This window comes from Carcharhinus amblyrhynchos, chromosome 6 (assembly GCF_965287045.1).
Source record: "Carcharhinus amblyrhynchos chromosome 6, sCarAmb.v2.hapA, whole genome shotgun sequence".
Lineage (NCBI taxonomy): Eukaryota > Metazoa > Chordata > Chondrichthyes > Carcharhiniformes > Carcharhinidae > Carcharhinus > Carcharhinus amblyrhynchos.
The window spans coordinates 13,394,195-13,412,639 of NC_137329.1; the positions used below are offsets into that span (position 1 = coordinate 13,394,195).

Here is an 18,445-nt window from a genome sequence, read left to right on the forward strand (position 1 = left end):
CAAAAGCCAAATGGCCTCTTTCTGCACCGTGGGGATTTTTTTTTAGGACTGAGGTAAGGAGAAATTTCTTCACTCAGAGAGGGGCGAATGTGTGGAATTCAGTATCACAGAAAATAGTTGAGGCCAAGATGTTGTGTGGTTTCAGGAAGAAATTAGATAAAGCTCTTGGGGCTAAAGGGATAAAGGGATATGGGGTGGTGGGGGGTGGGGGGGGGGGTGGTGGAGGTGGAATCTACTGTATTTGATGATCAGCTATGATCAAAATGAATGACGGGAGCAGGCTCTAAGAGCTGAATGGCCTACTCCCGCTTCTAGTTTCTATGTTTACATTAAAAAATTTAATAACAGCTTCAGGCCCCGCAGATACTACAATTGTTGTTTTGCCTGAAATGTGGGCTAGGCCATTCAATTCAAACACAAACATCCTGTGGGGTCAACTGAATTATCTTGGATTGGAAGCGTCTTTTTGTGTTGCACAAAGTTAGTTTAACCTTGGCGGTGTTGTTTGATTCAATGTATTTTTCTGCACGGTTGGTTGGACACACGCCAGTGAGATCCATCAGTGATCTCCTTGCGAAATTTAAAATTGCGTCACGGGATATTTGTATTTGATACGGTAGAAGGGCTGCCTACAATAGTGTGAGCTGTGCTCCTTTATATTGATTTGGAAATTACTGTGCAATTCACCGTTGCCGAGTGCAATAACTTTATTTCCATTTCTGTTGATTCACACTGCTGAAATAGCCTTTTGTTCCACCTATTTCCAATTCCGCTGCTGCGCGATGTGTTGATTTCACAAGCTGGTTATGTTTCTAAAGACACATTCTGATGGATGGACGACCCTGATTAACCGGCGCACACAAAAAACAGAACACTGACTGCTTATAATGTTAACAGGATGAGCAAGAATGCTGAATGTTAGACAACATCGTCATTGTATCTGTTCAGATCAAGATCAAACTGTTCCCATCGTTTGTGGGCTGGGAGCGATGTTGTCTCAGCAAACAGACAAAAGCCTGAGTATCAGTCCATTGATAAACACAGACATAGTTAAACTCTGCAAAGAAAACATGATATTATCATGCAATGAGAAAAAACAGCAGATTAAAGCTCCCATTGATATTCAACAGATACAAGAATTAGCCATGAGTCCCTTGCAAAATATTAACCGTGTTAACCCTATTTGCTCCAAGTGCTTTGCAGAGCAAGTTTGATGCGCTGAATGGTCTACGCCCCCCCAATACTGATCCACCATCGTTGCCAACATCAGTTCAGTGGCCATGACGCTGTCAACCTTTACAATCAGTGAAGCTTTTCATCAGGCGGTGGCGTAGTAGTATTTGTCACTGGATGAGTGATCCAGAGGTCCAGGCTAATGCTTTGGGGACCTGAGTTCGAATCCCACCACGGCAGATGGCGAAGCTTGATTTCAATTTTAAAAAATTTGGGAATAGAAGATGACTATGAAACCATTGCCAATTGGAGCAAAAACCCATCTAATGTCCTTCAAGGAAAGAAACCTACTCCCCCACCCTTCCCCAGCCCACCCCGATCACTGGCCTTCCTCCTGCCCCCCACTGATCCCAATGCAGACTGGCAGCAGGCCCCTCCCCCACCCCTCCCACCCACCCCCATGATCACCCCCAGGCCCTGTCCCAGCCCCTGGGCAAGAGCACTTTGCTCCGGACAGTGACAGGGGCACAGGCAGGGTGCCCATGTCCAGGGACGCCCTGCCCCCAACACAACCCTCTATGGGGCCCTGACTGCCCCTCCCTTCACTCGGCAGGGTCAGGCTGTGAGCTCCCTGAAAGCGGGAAAACTATTCTAAACCCTGCTGAAGTGAAATATTCTGACAGGGTGGGAGAGGCTAGCAGGCCCCAAGAATTCAGTCAGCTATTTAAAATATAATTTAAATTCATGCTGATTTCTGGCACGGAGCAGGCCACGTGGAAAATCCTCCTGTGCTAGGAGGGCGCAAACGCTTGCAAGACGCCCGTGAATCGCAAACCCCACCCCACCCCCCCCGTGTGATTTTCCCAGCCGGCCGCACTAAAAAAAAATCAGCACAACAGGATGCGAGAATTGGTCCCGCTGAGTTTAAATATCGTATTGAATATAACAGGCCAGGCAGAAAGTAAGCGTCCAAAGTACGTGGATTTGGGGAGTGGGGAGGGTCAGTCAGTCAGATATCAGGGTGGTGGGGTTGGCGGGCGGGAAGCCCCAGTTTGTTCAGTCAGGAACACTGGCTGTGTCCCATGTGGAATCGATCTTCATATTTAAAATAGTTACGCTGAAGCTAAAAATGGTTTTATTTCTTCAAACCTTCTCAATAGTGTACACTGGCCAAAATATCTGAACTTAGCCAACTGATGTGCACAATTGATGTGGAGATGCCGGCGCTGGACTGAGTAAGCACTCACAACACCAGGTTAAAGTCCAACAGGTTTATTTGCCAGCACTAGCTTTCTGAGCTTCAAGCTCCTTCTTATGTGAAGGAGCTGGAGACTCCGAAAGCTAGTGCTGACAAATAAACATGTTGGATTTTAACCTGGGTGTTGCAAGACTTCTTACAGTGCAGTGCAATTGTCTAGGGGAAATTATCCCTTTAGCGTAAATCCTTACATGGGAGCTTTGAGATATCCCCACAAATCCAGTGCCAGGGAGCCAGGGTGTCACGGTACCACATATGTTCCAATAAGACCATCTCTCTGATGGGTGTAGGCTCAATCTGCCCAACCTTTCTTCAGCAGATAAGCCCTTATCCCAGGAATGAATTGAGTGAACCTCCTCTGAACTGCGTCCAACAGTTGTATTTCTTTTCAAATGAGACCAAAGCTCTACATAATACGCCAGATTTCATTTCTTCAAGGCCCTGTACAGCCGCAACAAAATTTCCCAACTTTTAAATTTCAGTCCCTTTGCAATAAGTGCCAACATTTCATTTGCCTTCCTGACCATTTGCTATACCGACATATTAACATTGTGTGATTGACCTATCAGGACACCCAGATCCCTTGTACTGCTGAGTTTTGCAATCTCTCTCTATTTAGACCATTGGTGGATAACCTGGGGCCTGGGGGCCAAATGCGTCTGGGTTCTGAATGCGGTCCAGAAGATTTTTCTGGTTTTTGCTTATGTGCAGGTTGCCAGATTCCACTGATTTTTTGGTCCACGTAGTTTTTTTTCCTACCGGTATAATTGAAGTGATATACACGTAAAGCAAGGATAAATGAAGTGAGGTGCACGCTGATTGTGATTGGCCAATACACCTATTTTGAACTGTGGGAGGAAACCCACACAGACACGGGGTCAATGTGCAGACTCCACATAGACAGTGACCCAAGCCAGGAATCGAACCCGGGTCCCTGGGGCTGTGAGGCAGCAGTGCTAACCACTGTGCCAGCCCACCCACAACCATCTTTGAACAATGCATTCATCTCTCTAATCCTAATTTACTCTGCACCAGTTTGATCGTGGATCAGGCAAGAATCCAGTGATTATTCCAAAAAAAAGCTTGCGGAAACCTCTCGAACAGCAGGAGAAAATTCAAATCTAAAGGGAAACTCCTGATGACAAAACATTCTAACTGTGCTGCGCTATTTTCTTTCAGTGGGTGGACAAAGGACACTCTATACAGTCATACAATTCCTCCTGCAAGCATGCAGTCCTTGAGCCCTGAACAAATAAGCAACATTTTACACCGAGAAAGCAAATCACTTACACTGATATTGACAAATCAATTCACGTTAAGCAAATAATCCCACCTCATTCATATTTACAAATGGATATGTTGCAGAATGCTCTTTGGAGAGACTGGAAGTTTCATTGTATTGATCGCAACAATGGGTTCTGCCGCTCAGCTCTGAACGTTCATCTTTAGTGCCCCTCCGCTGTACTGAGGGGTAATGGTTGAGGTTAGGCCAGGGCAGAGTACCAGCTTGCTTGATAGGCGAGCTAACAGCAGACATTTCAATTCCACCTTGTAGCTCAGCGCCAAATCAGAATAAAATGGTACTGAAGGCTAACAATCCGAAACACAGCAAACGACAAATTGTCGCGCCGGTAACTCCAAGCCGCTTACAACTTCATTTCCGGGAAGTCCAGATTGCCACTCCGACTAGCTACCGCCACAGGTAGTTCCCCAGACTCCAAAAAAAAAATAAGCTCGTTGCGACTGCTGAAGGAACAATTTCCCTTCGCAGCTTCAAAATTAAACCCTCTTCAAACTCAACAAGGAAGGTGCTGCTGTCCTGCCAGGCTGCTGTGGCTGAAAGAGAGTGTGGAAGTGTTTTATGCTGTTGCTCCTCTGCATCACACATAAGCAGCCCCCAACCATCACCACACACCTCCACCAACTCCCCCCCTCCCCACCCCCGTCAAAAGATCTTCTGAGTAAAACAGGCAGGGCTCCAGGCAGCATCAGGTTCCTTCAGGCAGAACCCAGAGGATCAAATATACATAAACAGCTTCTGCATGCGGGCGATAGGAAGCACTCTGTAGTCTCCCTGATGACATAAACAGGCTCACAGATGCTGGCAAAGTCATAAATTAACCTGGCCAATTAGACCACATCAATCACTACGCCGACAATTTAACATGGCAGCTTTAAGATGGTTCCCCAGTTAAACGCATAAACACAATGGCCCTCTGAACAAGTCACACTGAAAAGATAAATAAAGTAAGCAGGCTCGCCAAACAATTTACCTATCAAAGTTTACACAATAACACAGACAGTTATGTGAAAGAAGGGACATGGGAGCGAATTCTCCCATTCTGCCCGCCACAGGAATCGGAACGGACAAGGGGCGGATCATGGAAAGGTCCATCGACCTCGGATGGCATTTTCCAATTTTGGGGCGAGTGCGGCCAGAAAATCCCACTTGTGTTGCGAGAAATGGAAATCGTCAGGAACCATCACTTGGAGCTCCGAGATGGTATCAGTGTTGCACGATGCAGATGTGTGGTGCAAATTGTGCCAATACTATCAGTGCAGACTTTAGTGAGCAGACACACCCTACTGGAAGTATGCAAAACAGAAAAATCATGGATTCAATGATTTCACATCAACGATGTCTTTCTACAGCTCAATCTTCCAGCCTAGGCCCTCCCTTAACCTCACACAAGTGAACACAACTTCCAAACAGCAAAGAAGGGCTCTGCCAGCTGCGTAATCTAAAGACAGCTTCAATCACTTGGTTAGTTGCTGGATGACTTCTAGTTGTTGCAGGTGGTGTGGATGCTGAAGGAGTTCTTGCTGAGTTCAAGGCTTTTGCACAGATCCAGACACAGGTGCATGAATCGGCATTCCCCTGGATAAACACAGCGTGACTTGGGAGAGGAATCAGAGTCTGGACAGGTCAGGAGAAGATGGGAAGAAGACGACATGATTGCACGGTGGTTCGCGCTGCTGCCTCACAGCTCCAGGGGCGTGGGTTCAATTCCCAGCTTGGGTCACTGTCTACGTGGAGTCTGCATGTTCCCCCCGTGGGTTTCCTCTGGGTGCTACAGTTTCCTCCCACAGTTCAAAGATGTGCGGGTTAGGTGCATTGGTCATGCTAAATTGCCCCTTAGTGTGTATGTTAGAGGGGCTAGCAGGGTATATAAGTGGGCTTACGGGGATGGGTGGAATTGTCATCGGTGCAGAGTCAATGGGCTGAATGGCCTCCTTCTGCACTATAGGGTTCCTATGATTTTAAAAAGGGAGAAGGGCTATCTGCCCAGGATGTTCACTTTCTATACCCAGATCTCCAATGCACAGCGACCAAGCACCATTGAGCATGCACTCTCCCCTGGTGCCATTCCTTATTCTTTCCTAGGTCTCTTCAACAACAACTCTCTGGCACCTGCTCCAACAACAATGCGTGTCCTCTCTAACCAGTGCAGATTAGTGCATTAATTCCCTCACCCTACAGCATAAATACCTCCCACTTTCTATGCCTTCTAGCTTTGACAAAGGGTCATCTGGACTCGAAACGCCAGCTCTTTTCTCTCCTTACAGATGCTGCCAGATCTACTGAGGTTTTCCAGCATTTTGGTTTCAGATTAGTTTCAACTGGTGTTAGCTTTTCAGGACACTTGCATTCTGTTCTCACGACCGGCCAATGACTGCTGCAGTTCGTGCTTCGTGATGCAGATATCATTCAAATGAACAGGCAGCTCAAACACTGCGGACGGAATTTTACCGCCCCGCCTGCCATAGAATCAGAGCGGGCGAGGGGCGGACAATGGAAATGTCCATTGACCGCAAACAGGATTTTACGGTTTGGAGGCCATAAAATCCTGCTGTGTGTGTTTCCTGCATTGCAATCAACTTGCAAGTTAACTTGTTAACAATCAAATGTTAATTGCGCCTCGTGATCCCTGTGCACCTTTTTCGGAGGCCATCCAATTTAATCCCAGAGATCTTAGAGGAAATTGCAAGAAATACAAGTGGAGCCTCATTCCTGCACTGAGGCCACAGAGTCACAGAATCCCTACAGCATAAAAGGAGGCCATTCGGCCCATCGAGTCTGCATTGACCCCACAATCCCACCCAGGCCCTATTCCCGTTAACTCCTCAAATTTACCTTGCTAATCTTTTCCCACCTCCATAAAGCAACTAGCTCATTCATTTCAACCACTCCCAATGCCAGACCAAATTAACCAGATTTCTTAATTAATTTGGTTTCATTTGTAGTAACTGAAAGTGAAACTGAGGGTGAGATTTTCAAGCCCTTCCTGCCAGCAGAATCTTCCAGTCTGGCCGAAGATGCCCCCCCCAACCCCCCACCCCCGCAACCCTCACCCATGCGGGTTTTGTGATGACGTCAGCCAGGCTAATGAGGTTGGCTTGCTAGAATACGAAAAGAGATACCTGATGAGTCCTAACTGATGGTTAAATCAGGGAGTCTCACGCTCCCTATTTAAAGCAGGTATGTCAGACTCCCAGCCTGCATTCAGCAGGCAGCAACTGGAGAGCTGGCTGTGTACTGACGTACGGTGCAAATAAAGTAACTTGGTGACGGGACTTCCGCCTCTGTGAACTTATTACAGGTTCCATGACAGCGGGACAAGTGAGTCACACAAAAACATCCCAGAAATATTGGTGGGACCACAAGACACCGCTGGCAGCCAATGGTGAGCTGCCTCCTCTGCCAGAAAACATGCAACGGGGAGGAAGGGGGTCAGAAAATTCCACCCCATATATTTGTCTTCTGAGAAGGAAAAGTAGAAAGATTGCTCTGTCGTGCTGTGAAACTACTGAACGAGTTCTGTCATCAAAAAATTGACACATGAAATAACATTGAGCGAGTTTTGTTGAATCCTTAATTTCTATGTGTTCATTCTCACACAGCAATACCTGTCTAAAGCCAGGGCAGTCTCTTATATCTTGTTAATTTTTCTTTGATAATTCCTCCTTTGGAGTTCTGAGTCACATTCAATTCAAAACCGTAGCTCTGGGCGGGGTTCTCCGGCCTTTCACGCCAGCAGGATTCTCCAGTCCCGCTGCAGTGGACGGAGATTTGGCTGAGTGCCAAATTTTCCATCCTCGTTGGCAGCACCGGCAGGGCGTAAACAGCCGGAGAATTCGGCCTCTGTTTCTCTCTCCACAGACGCTGCCAGACCCTGTTGAATTTTTCCGGCATTTTCTGCTGTTATTTCAGATTTCCAGCAGTCTTTCGCTTTTATATTACTGTGCTAATTCATTTATCCTTCCCGAAGTTGCCCGAGTAACAAGCTAAAAGCAGTTTGCAGAGTATTCTAAAAACTTTTGTGGCAGACAATGCCAATTAAATTGTAACATAATGCAGGATTTCTGTAACTGACAGTTCTAAGTGCGAAGCAAAATGCTTGGCTTCATTTAGCACAAGCACAGCTGGTATCAGCCCATTCCCTAAACTGAGGTAAAGAATGGCAATAGCCGTGTTCAAGAAACCTGACACCTAATTCTGAAATACTGTGTTTGTACAGCTGTTAGTCAGACACTGTGCCAAATCATTCACATCTTACTCCTCTTCTTAACCTCTGGCAGTGTTCTTTTGCCTTCCTGGTGTACAACGGTAGCAAAAACCTCCGGTTAAAACAGCTTTAATGACACGAGCAGGACATTTCTCAGTTGTCACTTTTTCCTCGCAATACGGTGCGTTCCCTCGCGACAGTCACAAAATTCAATTAACCTCGCTGACATCCCTTCGGAGGAAACTCAGTCAAATAAATGGGACATTATGCGGATTGGATTTTAATTAACTCGGAAAACTGCCTTCAACAGCTCGCCGCGCTCGTTGTTGCTGCGAAGTCCAAACTGGGAACAAAACACCCAACTTGTTTTACTCATCGAAACAACATGGTTTTTTTTTGCGAAAGCAGACAAGAAGCAACAATGAAAGTAGGACCATCAAAGCAGATCCGTAATAGAGGCCGTGTTTATCAACAAGTCACAACTTGAGTATGTTTTTATTTGACTTCAATGTCCCAATTGCCAAACACCTTAGGCACAGAATCCTACCCCATTACAATTAATAATACACGAACATTTATGAACATGTTAAAATCATAGAATCCCTACACTGCAGAAGGAGGCCTTTCAGCCCATCCAGCCTGCTCCAATTATCAACTCTTAGGACGGAAACCTACCCTATTTTAATTAACAAGATGCGGCCATTTATGAACATGTTAGAATCATAGAATCCCTACACTGCAGAAGGAAGCCATTCAGGCAATAGAGTCTGCACTGACAACAATCCCACCCAGACTCTATCTCTGTAAACCCATGTATTTACCCTGCAAATCTCCCGAACACCAAAGGACAAATTTCGAACAGCCAATCAACCTAACCTGTACACCTTTGGACTGTGGGAGGAAACCACAGCACCCAATGGAAACCCATGCAGACACGGGGAGAACTCGCAAACTGCACACAGACAGTGACCCAAGCTGGGAATCGAACCAGGGTTCCTGGCGCTGTGAGGCAGCGGTGTTAACCACTGTGCCACCCTAAATGTTATCAACGCGGTCCGAGGTGGTTATTAAGCAACTATGGTCTCGAGTGATTCACTGTTAAATGCTAAAGGAAGAAAGGAAAATACAGAAATCCAAAACAACTTACCACCTAAAAATTGTCCAAAATGCAAATAGCGTCAAGTCAAACTTAAGTTTCACAATTGCTTTCAAACCCATAATTATAAACTAAAAGCTAATGGTAAAACAATTAAGTGCCTTTGGTGCCATTTTTTTGTGGCAAGTAGCAACACATTTTCCCCTGAATCAGACATTGATCCTTTAATGCTGGTTTGTTGCTAAGCGAATGATACTTATCACTGATCTTGGTGTCTCCAGTAATCCCTAAACATAAGATACCAAAGATACTGTACTTACTTGGCTTGCAGGCACTTTTCACCAGCCTGACAAAAAGATCATTCTCTATATGAGTACAATACCAATAAGCCCCCAGGTAAGAAAACAACATTCAATAGTATTACCGGTTTGGAACTTAAGCCTTTTTTGTGCAAATAAGTGTGTGATTCATCTTTTGAAATTACATCAACAGAAGAAACAAGTGATAGACAAAATAAATCTTTTTCTACTGCAATTCGCCACCAATTTTCTACTTTTTACTCTCTACTGTTGAGCCACATTAGTGGGTGCTTGCTAGAATGGAGGCCATTTGGCCCATTGAGTCTGCATGATCCAGGTATCATCCCGAAAACCCCAGACATTTACCCTTGCTAGTCTCTCTGACTCTAAGGGGCAATTTAGCATGGCCAATCCACCCAACCCGCAGATCTTTGGAGTGTGGGAGGAAATCGGAGCACCTGGAGGAAACCCACAAAGACATGGGGAGAATGTGCAAACTCCACACAGACGGTGACCCGAGGCGGGAATTGGACCCAGGTTCCTGGCGCTGTGAGGCAGCAGTGCTAACCACTATGCCACTGCTATTAAGTGTTACAGGACATCCTGGAGGATGCAGTGAACACTGCAGTGAAAATCCCCCAGTTGCCACACTCTGGGCCTGCTCAGGTACACTGAGGGAGAATTTAGCATGGCCAATGCACCTACCCAGCACAGTTTTCAGATTGTGGAAGGAAACCAGAGCACCTGGAGGAAACCCACATAGATACAGGGAGAATGTGCAAACTCCCCACAGTCAGTGACCCGAGGCTGGGAATTGAACCCAGGTCCTGGGCGCTGTGAGGCAGCAGTGCTATCAACTGTGCTGCCCCCAAGTCTGTCACCCACATTTCCTCGTGGGCCTGAGCACGAATTTGACTGCGGCAGAAGAACGATCGATCGCAAGCTCACCCAACATTCACACAAAAAGCTCAGAAGCACACTACAGAGGGATCAGCAACCAAAACTTAGAGGATTTTCTTTCTCCTCTTTCGCCCTGGGAGACTGAAGCGAATTGCACCGTCAAAATCAATGCTGGCTAACTCAGCTTCCATCAGGCATCAGACTGAATATTAATTGGCTCAGTGACAAAGCAATGTGCGTTCGCCCATCCTGCCACTGGGAAATATAATAATTCTTTAATGTCCAGGATGGCTATACGCTAATAGGTCCATGGTTACTCCTGAACCTGAATTATATAATAATAGTAACAACACTTTAGGAAAAAAAAACAGGCTAACACAATGGGCCGGAATCTCTGACCTCGCCCATGGCCGGAATTCTCTGGTCCACTGCAGTGAATGGCCAAAGAATTCCAGCCACCAGTAGCAGTGCAGTGAGAAGCAATTCATAGGAGTTAAAATTTTGAAATGATAAAAAATGCTTCTAAATTTTCCTGGGAAAATATGCACAGTGAAGGTTATCTACTGTTGTCAATGACAATGTTGCCCAAATCAATTAGAATTTCCTTAATAGGATACGTGGCTCGGATTCTGGATTCAAAGCACGTGTAATTATTTCACACTGCTGTGAATCTTTCCCTCCTCCTCCTACGATATTCCCACACCAGCTTTGTCTATAATTTACGATCAAGCTGCTATTGGTGTACAACTGGCTTCTGGATAATTGCAGTAATAAGTTCCACAACACCAGGTTAAAGTCCAACCAGTTTATTTGATAGTAATCCCACAAGCTTTCAGAAACGATGTTCCTTCATCGGGTGTGTGGAAGGTTCTGATCAGAGAAAGGCATATAAAGGCACATACAGTTTACAGAATACTGATTAGAATGCAAGTCTTTGCAGCTAACCTGCTATTCAAGTCTTAAAGATGAAGACAATGTGAGTGGAGATAGCATTAGCATAGGTTAAAGAGATGTGTATTGTCTCCAGACAGGACAGTAAGTGAGATTTTACAAGCCCAGGCAAGTCATGGGGGTTACAGATAGTGCAACATGAATCCCAGATCCCGGTTGAGGCCGTCCTCACGTGTGCGGGCTTGTAAAATCTCACTTACTGTCCTGTCTGGAGACAATACACATCTCTTTAACCTATGCTAATGCTATCTTCACTCACATTGTCTGCATCTTCAAGACTTGAATAGCAGGTTAGCTGCAAAGACTTGCATTCTAATCAGAATTCTGTAAACCGTATATGAATTTATATGCCCTTCTCTAATCAGAACCTTCCTGATGAAGGAACACCATTTCCAAAAGTTTGTGGGATTACTATCAATTAAACTGGTTGGACTTAAACCTGGTGTTGTGAGGCTTCTTACTGTGTCTACCCCAGTCCAACACCGGCATCTCTACATTCTGGATAATTGCACAGCGTTACTTCTCTTGAACACCTCTGCTTTTCCATTAGGGTCCCTGAATTCCAGAGTGGCTCTCAACATCCACCCATTTTATGAATGAACCACCTACATCCCCACTTACTATCCTTCTGATTCGAATAGTAGGCAGGAATTCTTCAGTCCCACATGCCCCACTACTGCTGCCAGCAGGAATGGAGAACTTGGCGCTCAGCCAAATCTCCATTCACTGCAGCAGGACTGGAGAATCCCAGCCGCGGGCAAGGTCAGAAAATTCCAGCCATAATCATTCATTTGTCTGTTCATACTAGCCAAGATTCTGATACACTCCACTTCCTGTGCTTACCAAGAAAATACTCAGGAATCATAGGAGCAATAATAACCAAGGATAGTGGTTGGGATTTTCTGGTCCCACCCATCGTAGCACCGGGAGTTCCTGCTGGAGGCGGTGGACCTATTGCATTTAGGATCCTGTCAAATTTTCCCATTCCACCTGCAAAGGGTGGGATTGGAAAATCCTAACCAATCTCTTGAATCACTGAACCACCCCCACATCCCCCTACCCCCAACAAAAATAAAGGGCCACAGAACAGCACTTATTCCATGGAAAGTTGGCATTAAATGCAACATTCCCTCCAGACACGGTGACTGATAGGTAAGCCAGCAAGGTCATTCACTTCCTATTACTACCTGGTTTATTCTAACACAGAGACATGGTTCAAAAAAAAACTTCAAAGATTAAATCTGAACATACCCACTTACATTCTCATTTTACATTCAAATCAAACTGCATTTCATTATCAAAATGAGGGTATGAGTGATGGATTTGGTACAATTTTAGCGAGCGGAATAATGTCATGCCGGTTAGAAAATGATGACGGCTGCATTTTAATCACAGAATAATTCAGCAACTTAGAATCATAGAGTCAGAGAGATTTACAGCATGGAAACAGGCCCTTTGGCCCAACTTGTCCAAGCCACCCATTTTTTTTAAACTCCTAAATAAATCCCAATTGCCCACATTTGGCCAATATCCCTCTATATCCATCGTACCCGACGTAACTATCTAAATGCTTCTTAAAAGGCAAATTTAAACCCGCCTCGACTACTACATCTGGCAGCTCGTTCCAGACACTCACCGCCTTCTCTGTGAAAAAAAACTATCCCTCTGGACACTATTATACATCTCCCCTCTCAACTTAAATCTATGCCCTCTAGTTTTAGACACCCCTACATTTGAGAAAAGATATTAACTGTCTAGCTGATCTGGGCCCCTCATTATTTTGTAGACCTCTATAAGATCACCCCTCAGCCTCCTACGCTCAACAGGGAAAATGTCCCAGTCTATCCAGCCTCTCCTTATAATTCAGTTGATCTAGCCCCGGTAGCATCCTAGTAAATCTTTTCTGCACTCTTTCTAGTTTAATAATATCCTTTCTATTATAGAGTGACCAGAATTGCACTCAGTACTCCAAGTGTGGCCTTACCAATGCCTTGCACAACTTCAACAAGACATTCCAATTCTTGTATTCAATGTTCTGACCGATGAAGCTAAGCATGCTGAATGCCTTCTTCACCACTCTGTCCACCTTTCACTCCACTTTCAAGGAGCTATGAACATGGACCCCGAGATATCTTTGTTCTGTAACTCTCCCCAATGCCCTATCATTAACTGATTATCATGCCCTGGTTCAGTCTACCAAAAGAGGGATATTGGCCAAATGCGGGCAATTGGGATTTATTTCGGGGTTTTAAAAAAATGGGTAGCTTGGACAATTTTGCATTTGTCTAAATTAAACTCCATCTGCCATTCGTCAGCCCACGACCCAATTGATCAAGATCCCATTGCAATTGAAGATAACTTTCTTTGCTGTCCACTAAGCCACCAATCTTAGTGTCCTCTGCAAACTTACTAACTATGCCCCTTATATTCTCATCCAAATCATTAATATAAATGACAAGTAACAGTGGAACCGGTACTGACCCCTAAGGCACACCACTGGTCACAGGCCTCCAGTTTGAGAGACAGCTCTCTACAACCACACTCTGGCTTCTGTCAAGAAGCCAATTTTGTATCCATTTAGTTATTTCACCCTGATCCCATGAGATTTAATCTTATGCAACAATCTACCATGCGGTGGCCTTATCAAAGGCCTTGGTAAAGTCCACATAGACAACATCAACTGCACCGCCCTCATCTACCTTCTTGGTTACCCCTTCAAAAAACTCAATCAAATTTGTGAGACATGATATTCCACTCACAAAGCCATGCTGACTGTCCCTAATCAGTGCTTGCATCTCTAAATGCCTGCAGATCCTGTCTCTCAAAATATCTTCCAACAATTTACCTACCACAGATGTGAGGCTTACTGACCTGTAGTTTCCAGACTTTTCCCTGCAGCTCTTTTTAAACAAAGGCATAACATTTGCCACTCTCCAATCTTCAGGCACCCCACCTGTGACTCTGGATGATTCAAATATCTCAGCTAGGGGACCCACAGTTTCCTCCCTTGCCTCCCCCAATGCCCTGGGATATATCATCAGGTCTCGGGGATTTATCTGGCTTGATACACTTTAAGACTTCCAGTACCTCCTTTTCTGTAATATGTACACTCCTCAAAACATCACTATTTATTTCCCCAAGCTCCATAACATTTCTCAACAGTAAATACTGATGAGAAATATTCATTTAGGATCGCACCCATCTCTTGTGGATCTGCCCATAGATGCCACATAACTTTGGCTCACCTACCTCCCACTTTCCAATCTCTTTATCTTTACAGAATCTGAAAGCTGTTCATCCATTAAGGCAAATGTGACAATCTCTGGTCAAGGTCAGAATCTCTGACCTCTGGAGTTGGGGGTCACGACATAGCGGGGTGGGGAGGGGCACGTTCGAGTATTATTGAGATGCATATATTTAGATTATCCACCATCAAGATAATCTAAGTTAAGACAGAGTTAGATAGAGGGGACGGTGGTTAAGGTTAAAGGGGGGAAAATGAAGTTGGGACCACAACCAGATTGGCCATGATACTGTTGAATGGCAGAGCACAGTTAAAGGACTGAATGCTCTGCTCCTCCTCCTCCTAATCCTATGATCCATGATTGGCACAATGTTAGATCAACATTAATAATAAAAGCAAAAGACTGTGAATGCTGGAAATCTGAAATAAAAACAAAAAGTGCTGGCAAGTCTTAGAGGGTCTGGCAGCATTTGTGGAGAGAGAAACAGCGTTAATATGACTTTTCCTCAGAGCTAATGAGGGGTAGGGATGTAAGCAAAATACTGCAGATGCTAGAATCTGAAACAAGAACAGAAAATGCTGGAAAAACACAGCAGATCTGGCAGCATCTGTAAGGAGAGAAACAGAGTTAATATTTGAGTCCCTTAGCTGTTCGTCAGAACTGCAAGGAGGGAGAAGGTGTTAAAGCTGTGAGAGATTGCAACAAAATGTGGCAACTTTAAGAACAATGGATAGATAGTTGGGGGGGGGGGGGGTGGGGGAAGCTGCATGCAGGATAGCAATGCATTGAAGAAATATGTGTATGGGGCGCTTAAAAATAGAAGTGGGGGGGGGGGGGGGGGGGGGGCTTAAGATGGAGAAAACAGATCACAATCTGATGCTGCCGAACTCGAGGTTGATTCCTGAAGACTGCACCTGACCCACCACAATGATGTGGAGGAAGAAAGCACAGGATAAGGTTCTAAGCATGGTGACACATTCAGGCAGCAGTGCTAATCAACGCCAAAGACCCGGGTTCAATCCAGGCCTCGGATCATTATCTACATGGAGCTTGCACATTCTCCTTGTGTCTGCATGGGTTTCCTCCCGGTGCTCCGGTTTCCTCCCACAGTCCAAAGATGTGCGGTGCGGGTCAGGTTGATTGCTAAATTGACTCCAACGTCAGGGGGGGGGATCAGCAGGATAAATATGCGCTGTTACAGGAGTAGGGCATGGGTGGGATTATGATCAGTGCAGATTTGATGGGTCGAGTGGCCTCCTTCTGCACTATAGGGATTCTATGACTGGATTTGGCAAGGAATCAGTTGGAGCAAGGCAAAAGACTAGCACGTAACTGTCCCTTCCAGATGTGCGGAGATGCTGATCTTAGTCGACCAGCTGTCTTGTGGGCAGGGACAGACAACCATAAACATTTCATCAACTTTATTCTGTTCCTTACCCAACCAAGTAAATTGTGCATCTGCCTGTTAAGGGACGTACCTACATGGAATTACATAAAGATTACAAGAAGAATACAGGTGTTTGGCTTAAGCAGCCTAAGCAGTAGGTGTTGATCCTCTACACAAGTCACAATCCTAACCCCAAGTGTCCGCTCTGTTCCCACATCAAATATATGTATTCCTTCAGCTATTCCTCTATTCCTTTTATTCCTTCTGCATGCTATCCACTTTGGGTAATTATTTATTTGCCTCATCTATTTCTCTTCTCTAACTGTTCCCGTTGATGGCTTTTATCTCCCTTAACCCCCTTCCTTCAACTTAAAATAAATCTTCACTTCTCTATTCATCAGTTTGGCCATCTCATTCGTTCCCTTGCTTTAGTTTTCACTTGTTAGTTTATCTTGTTAACAGGATGCATTACTGGTGCAACCTCTATCCATTCTAAATGTATAGACAATGTCAGATTTGACCTGGAACCCTGCAACAGTTTATATTCTAATTCACAAATGCTGCCAGGTCAGGACAAACAAAACATCAAGTGCACAAGTAGCAAGGAGACTATAAACAATAACCCAAATGTGGTTAGCAGCATCACTTGTTATTCAAACACAACACCATTACAAACCATGACCACAAACTATATACACAGAGACACTCTCGGCTAAACATAATTAACTAAAGGAAGGATTTTATGATTGATAGCCTCTCTGGTGTTCTGCAAACATCCATCTCCCAAATAATGACCAATGGCGCTATGGGAGTGACTTTCAACTCCTGTAGCAATTTAACAAACTTTCTTGTGTAGCAGAATAGTGGACATTTTACTCAAATTTTTACTGGCCTCTTCTGCTAATCGGTTAGTACATCAGAAGTACTTTTCAAATTAAAGCTCGGCAAAACCACCACTTGAAAATGGCTGAAAAAAAGACCAAGGTAGCCAAGCAATCTGATCCAGGTATTCTTGCTGTCAAACCAACAGATTCAAAGCCATTTTAGAAAATCAATTTTTTTATATCGTTAATATTTTATGGTGATAAATATTTCAATAGGATTACATAGAAAAATCTATCTCAACACCTGAAAGAAACAGAAAAAGCTTCTTGATAAGGTGGTGGGTAACAAAGTATGAAATGGAACTGGGTTCAAAGAATGCTTTGAGAGAGGGTGAGACATTGCCACTGGAGAGAGAGGTCATGGGTGTGCAGATAGTGGCACCTGGCGCTAAGCATGGATCTCAGGATGCAACGAGAACAGCAGTTCCAGGAATTCTCTATGTCCCAGAGGTACCAGTAATCCTGGGTGCATTGGAAACTTAAGGGATGGAACTCCTGATGGAATCCACTTGAGGTGGCCTAGAGATGTAGACAGTCACCGAGGGAGAAATGTGGCCACGAAAGACCAGGAGGGAAATGGAAAACAACAAAGGTAAACCTTGTGAACAAGATGAAGAAGCAATGAAGGGGAACATGCTCTGAAGATGATCCCCACATTGGCCGGAAAATCTCGCCCTCACTCGCCTCAAGACCAAAAAATCCCACTCAAGGTCAACGGGCCTTTCCACAGTCCGCTCCCTCCCACCCGCTACAATTCCTGTGGTGAGCGGGATGGGAAAACTCCCCCCAACGGACTTGAAATCCTAACGCTGTTTCTCTCTCCACAGATGCCGCCAGACTTGCTGAGCTTTTCCAGCATTCTTCTGTTTTTATTTCAGTATTTCATGTTTATTAAAAATTCAACACTTGTTTTGCATAACTTGCATTGCAGATTAAAGGTACCAGTGAAAACATAAGACCACGTGGCTGTGGATTTGTTTTTAGACAGGTATGAGCAACACCACGGTTCATTGTGTTGGCATTCTACTGTGTTATGTCATGGTACATTAGACGCCAACAACTGCATTGTCCTACATGCTCCACTACATCCTACAGCTGAAAAACTCTCACCTCTCTCCCAGACTATCCCATTATTTTTCAGGACTTCAGAATCATGTAAATCTCTGCCTTCTTCCAATAAACAACCAACTTTAAAAACCATGAATCAGTGACAGGCAATTATCTTTTGGTGATTTGTTTAGCCTTATCAACGACTATCTTCGACTTTGTTCTGCATAATGGTCTTGGCCCTTACCCTTGTCGCATCAATAAAATAAGCACATTCCTGATTTATCATTGCTATCAGTGGAGGACACAAAACAGAGGCCAAATACTTCCGATGTAGAAGGAAGGGAAAGCTAAGAGAATGGGTCACTCTGGATAGATCACTGGCTGCTCCTGGCAGTCAACTCATCAGACAGGAATGGTGCTTGGGACACATCCAGTGTGGGGAGAATTGAAGTGTTGAAAATACCATGCTAATCCTTCTTGAGAAAAAAAAGAGGGGAAGGATTCTGACTTGAAACCATTAGATTGCATTTTCTGCAAAATCTATAAAATTATTCACTGAAATAAATACATTTCTGAAGAAAGAAAATATAGATAGCCACTGTACATTTGAGTGGAAGAGATAACTTCCTTTTCCTCCGAGTTTATATTTCATAGATTAGATATAGCTCTTGGGGTTAATGGGATCAAATGATATG

At 44.6% G+C, this 18,445-nt stretch overlaps 1 protein-coding gene across 10 annotated transcripts in view; it reads right to left on the minus strand.

The window, feature by feature from the left end:
* Window positions 1-18,445, minus strand: part of nav2a (neuron navigator 2a) — an 806,339-nt gene that overhangs the window by 45,988 nt on the left and 741,906 nt on the right. The window lies entirely within an intron of this gene.